Source organism: Oncorhynchus nerka, unplaced genomic scaffold, assembly GCF_034236695.1.
Source record: "Oncorhynchus nerka isolate Pitt River unplaced genomic scaffold, Oner_Uvic_2.0 unplaced_scaffold_707, whole genome shotgun sequence".
In the NCBI taxonomy this organism is placed as follows: domain Eukaryota; kingdom Metazoa; phylum Chordata; class Actinopteri; order Salmoniformes; family Salmonidae; genus Oncorhynchus; species Oncorhynchus nerka.
The window spans coordinates 151003-156118 of NW_027040469.1; the positions used below are offsets into that span (position 1 = coordinate 151003).

At 39.1% G+C, this 5116-nt stretch overlaps 1 long non-coding RNA gene across 1 annotated transcript; it reads right to left on the reverse strand.

Moving 5' to 3' along the window:
• Nucleotides 1-282: 282 nt before the first annotated feature.
• On the reverse strand, nucleotides 283-2084 carry LOC115116876 (uncharacterized). Its single transcript, XR_003861608.1, has 2 exons — nucleotides 1979-2084; nucleotides 283-541 (listed from the first exon to the last, which is right to left on the reverse strand). It is a non-coding gene; the product is annotated as an uncharacterized LOC115116876 (long non-coding RNA).
• Nucleotides 2085-5116: the final 3032 nt, after the last annotated feature.

The window sequence follows — 5116 nt, forward strand, 5'->3', positions numbered from 1 at the left end:
CAACTGAAATACGCCCTGCAACGCTGAAATATGCCCTGCAACGCTGAAATATGCACTGCAACTGAAATATGCCCTGCAACGCTGAAATATGCACTGCAACTGAAATATGCCCTGCAACGCTGAAATATGCCCTGCAACGCTGAAATATGCACTGCAACTCTGAAATACGCACTGCAAGTGCAACTTAGTTTTAGGATGGGATGTTGTGCACCTAAATTAGGAAACAAGCGTCACTCCACAAGTCTTCCCTGAAGAAATTGCTGTGGAAGCGGGCTAACCTACCCATGTTGTCCTTGAGGGTCCGATGAGACGCCTATCCAATTTGGAAAGCCTTTGTTGTGATGTGCGCCGGGAGATATAATCCAATTCCGATTCCATGAGTCCGGTACAGGTCGCGGGTAAATCCGCCACAGTGTAGATGGTTATTCAGAGGTCCTGCAGCTAAAATCCTGTTGTAGAAGGTACGGCTCCAAGGTACTTTTTCCCAATTCAGGCCTCCCGAAAAAGAAAAGCTTTTCAAATTAAACAGGTTTCAACCCACCTGAGGATAGCAGAGGAAAATCAAAGTTATTGAGGGCCTCTGTATTACTCACAGTTTGGGCAGAGAATCGAGTTTGAAACGATAGAAAAGTTAGTGATAAACTCTGGCAGACAGATTTTGGCTTGTTTTTAACAGTCCAGCAATGTGGTCGATGAAACGAATAAAATAAGGCTAACAAAAAAATACATTTTGACGTATGCAAACTATACTATCGTATTTACTTAGATAATCCTCAACAAGTTCAATAAAAATGTATTTTAAAACGTTATTCAGTGTTTTATAATGAGTGTAGATTAAGGAACACACGCCGCGCGTTAAAGACGTGTAAAACCGGAGAATTCCATGCCCATCGAATTAGAACAGAAGTTTCCATGGTTTCAGAACAAGATTGTTAGAATATTCGTTTTGCAACTTTGGGTGGTTAAGCATTAATTTAGACTAGAAGTTTTAAGTAATTTTTGAAAAACCCAATATGACAAAAAATATATATATATTTATAGATATTTACTCTATTCTATGGGTGCTCAAAAAAGAGAGACATTCGTATACATTTGCATCCATAAATGTGTACGTTTCCCTTCATAACCACTTATAAAAGGCATTAAAACCTCCGCAATCAATTATTTCCAATAGTTTATCACTTTTCTGAAGTCAAATAGGCTTATTTTCTACTTTCTTTTCGCATTCTTGCATTCGCTCCTTTTTGGTGAGTATGGAATAGAACAAAGGGAACGTAACAAAGAGTCACCACACCGACTTACTGTGCTGTGTCTTATACCTGTTGCTCAATGCCCCACACTCCCTAAACCACCAGGACTTCATCCGCCTTTATTCGTTGTTGCGTTCTGGAATCAGAACAGACGGCTGTACAATATTCCATTTAGTCTTGTTTCAGCTATTAGGTTATATCCAAATAGAGAAGCATACATGCACCTGATTGTCCTGTTCTCAATTCTTCACAACAACAAAAAGTGTCCATATCACTCTGAACTTCACAATGTCATTATTTATATAAATAAGCCTACGAATTTGTAATCCAAACATGTATTATTAAAAAGAAAGTTCGTCGTCACGCGTAATTCTCTTTCCAGCTTCCCTCACCATCCAACTTCTGACAGCTTTGTCTCCTTCAACCCATCCCCTTGAGATAAACACCACGAAACTACTACAAACTTCGATTCGTATAGTTTATATATGTCAATAATAAACGAGTTATTTCGGGAGGATATAAGTACATTTGATAGCATCTATGCTCTCTCTCTCTCTCTCCGGTCTCTGCGCTGCATCAGACAAAGGAACGCTCCTCTCGCGCTTTGTGCTCTCAACTTTGCGAGCTGACGCACCAACTATCAGCAACTTTTTATATTGTAATTAAATCTAATAAAAATCTCAGCAAAAACAACACATGGCATAACATTCACTTTAAAACCCACTTACCGTTGCATTTCCTATGTTCGTGGAAGTCGTCCGTTTCGTTTGGAAAAGTTTAAAAGTGCATATTTGGGTTGTGTTGTTGGCGCTCTTTGTCTGCACGTGTGAAGGGGATTCTTGGCCGCGCCTTGTTCATTCCAGTTTCAGTCCCGCCCTCTAAATGATACTAAACAACAACAAAGGACACAACATCATAAAGTATATTCATAAGATTAACACTCACAACATATTACTCAATTATTATTTTATTTGTATTTTTCCAGCTATTTTACGCAAAGACGGTATATTTCCATATAGACCGTTACTTCGGTAACTCTTTGTCCAGAGACCTCACTGTCTGTCCTTGTCTGGCCGTCCCTCTCCCACATCATTTAGGGACAACTCTGATGACTGCTATAACTGGACATTTAATAACAGCTTTAATATGGACTTGTTGTCTTCATACCATTCAAATAAAAGGAGTGAACTTTTCTAACAATAGAGATGCTGAGAGAGATTATAAGGATTCGTTGGTTAGTTTATGAAGCTTTATTGATGTTTGTTATGCATAAGAGGAAGGAACAAAAACGTATAACAATTTGGAACTTCTAGACCTCAAAGATTAAAAGCTTTTATAAAATATAATAGTTATATTATATAATACATATTTTTTTAATAATACAACTATTGATCTACAAAGCCTTAGATTGCCATGTCTCTGTGCAGAGCTTCCAATATTCACCATATTCATCCTCAACATTCGGTACTTTTTAGGAATAAATAACATACACAGTTTGAAATACATGTTTACATTTAGCAGACACCCTTATCCAGAGTGACTTACACGAGCAATTAGGGTTAAGTGCCTTGCTCAAGGGCACATCAACAGATTTTTAATCTAGTCAGACCAGCAATTCGAACTAGCAACCTTTCAGTTACTGGCCCAACATTCTTAACCACTAGGCTGCCTGCCACTCTAACAAACACAAATCCATTGGATTATAAATCAACACTATGCCCTCAATTAATTGTATTAACTGTGTATTTACTGTTGAGGAGACTAAACAAGTATTCAAAGAAGAGCAAGATAAGCATCATGAAATCTTCAACCATGAACTTGAGTATTAAAAGCACAGAAACATCACCCACTGTGTAACAATGATATCTACAGTGGGGAGAACAAGTATTTGATACACTGTCGATTTTGCAGGTTTTCCTACTTACAAAGCATGTAGAGGTCTGTCATTTGTATCATAGGTACACTTCAACCGTGAGAGACGGAATCTAAAACAAAAATCCTGAAAATCACATTGTATGATTTTTAAGTAATGCTTTTTAAGTACTACTGTATATTACCTTCATTGTTCTAGGCAAGTCAGTTAAGAAAATATCGTATTTACAATGACGGCCTACCCCGGGTCAAACCCGGACGACACTGGGCCATTTGTCGCTATGGGACTCCCAATCATGGCCGGATGTGATACAGCCTGGATAACAAGCCAGTAGTCTGAAAAGATCTCCCAATGTGTAACAAGCCAGTAGTTTGAAGCTAGTAGTTTGAAGCCAGTAGTTTGAAAAGATTCGCTGTGTAACAAGCCAGTAGTTTGAAGCCAGTAGTTTGAAGCCAGTAGTCTGAAAAGATCTCCCTCTGTGTAACAAACCAGTAGTCTGAAAAGATCTCCCTCAGTGTAACAAACCAGTAGTCTGAAAAGATCTCCCTCAGTGTAACAAACCAGTAGTCTGAAAAGATCTCCCTCTGTGTAACAAACCAGTAGTCTGAAAAGATCTCCCTCTGTGTAACAAACCAGTAGCCTGAAAAGATCTCCCAATGTGTAACAAACCAGTAGCCTGAAAAGATCTCCCAATATGTAACAAACCAGTAGCCTGAAAAGATCTCCCAATATGTAACAAACCAGTAGTCTGAAAAGATCTCCCAATATGTAACAAACCAGTAGTCTGAAAAGATCTCCCTCAGTGTAACAAACCAGTAGTCTGAAAATATCTCCCTCAGTGTAACAAACCAGTAGTCTGAAAAGATCTCCCTCAGTGTAACAAACCAGTAGTCTGAAAATATCTCCCTCAGTGTAACAAACCAGTAGTCTGAAAAGATCTCCCTCAGTGTAACAAACCAGTAGTCTGAAAAGATCTCCCAATATGTAACAAACCAGTAGCCTGAAAAGATCTCCCAATATGTAACAAACCAGTAGTCTGAAAAGATCTCCCAATATGTAACAAACCAGTAGTCTGAAAAGATCTCTTAATGTGTAACAAACCAGTAGTCTGAAAAGATCTCCTGCTGTGTAACAAACCAGTAGTCTGAAAAGATCTCCCAATATGTAACAAACCAGTAGTCTGAAAAGATCTCCCTCTGTGTAACAAACCAGTAGTCTGAAAAGATCTCCCGCTATGTAACAAGTCACTAGTCTAAAAAAACATGTTCTTTGTTCTGAACTGCCTTCCAGCATAACCTGTGAAGAACCCACAGACTCCAAATGGCACTCTATTTCCTTTATAGTGCAGTACTGGTAGAGGTAGAAACAGTCTGGCTGGTGTATCTAGAGATATAAACAGTCTGGCTGGTGTATCTAGAGAGGCTGGTGTATCTAGAGGTAGAGATAGAAACAGTCTGGCTGGTGTATCTAGAGGTAGAGGTAGAAACAGTCTGGCTGGTGTATCTAGAGGTAGAGATAGAAACAGTCCAGCTGGTGTATCTAGAGGTAGAGATAGAAACAGTCTGGCTGGTGTATCTAGAGGTAGAGATAGAAACAGTCCAGCTGGTGTATCTAGAGGTAGAAACAGTCTGGCTGGTGTATCTAGAGGTAGAAACAGTCTGGCTGGTGTATCTAGAGGTAGAAACAGTCTGGCTGGTGTATCTAGAGGTAGAAACAGTCTGGCTGGTGTATCTAGAGGTAGAAACAGTCTGGCTGGTGTATCTAGAGGTAGAAACAGTCTGGCTGGTGTATCTAGAGGTTGGTAGAGAAAGACTGGAGAGGCATATGGAGGTGGATTATTTTTGTTTGCGGAAGAACATATTGAAGTAAAAATTACAAAGTTTCTTTCCATTTCCATAAGTACAGTACTTTCAGTGTGAGTAAGGTGAGGTGGACAGATTGACAGACGTCAACAAATCATCATGACAAAAAAAAATAATAATTCAATGCGCTG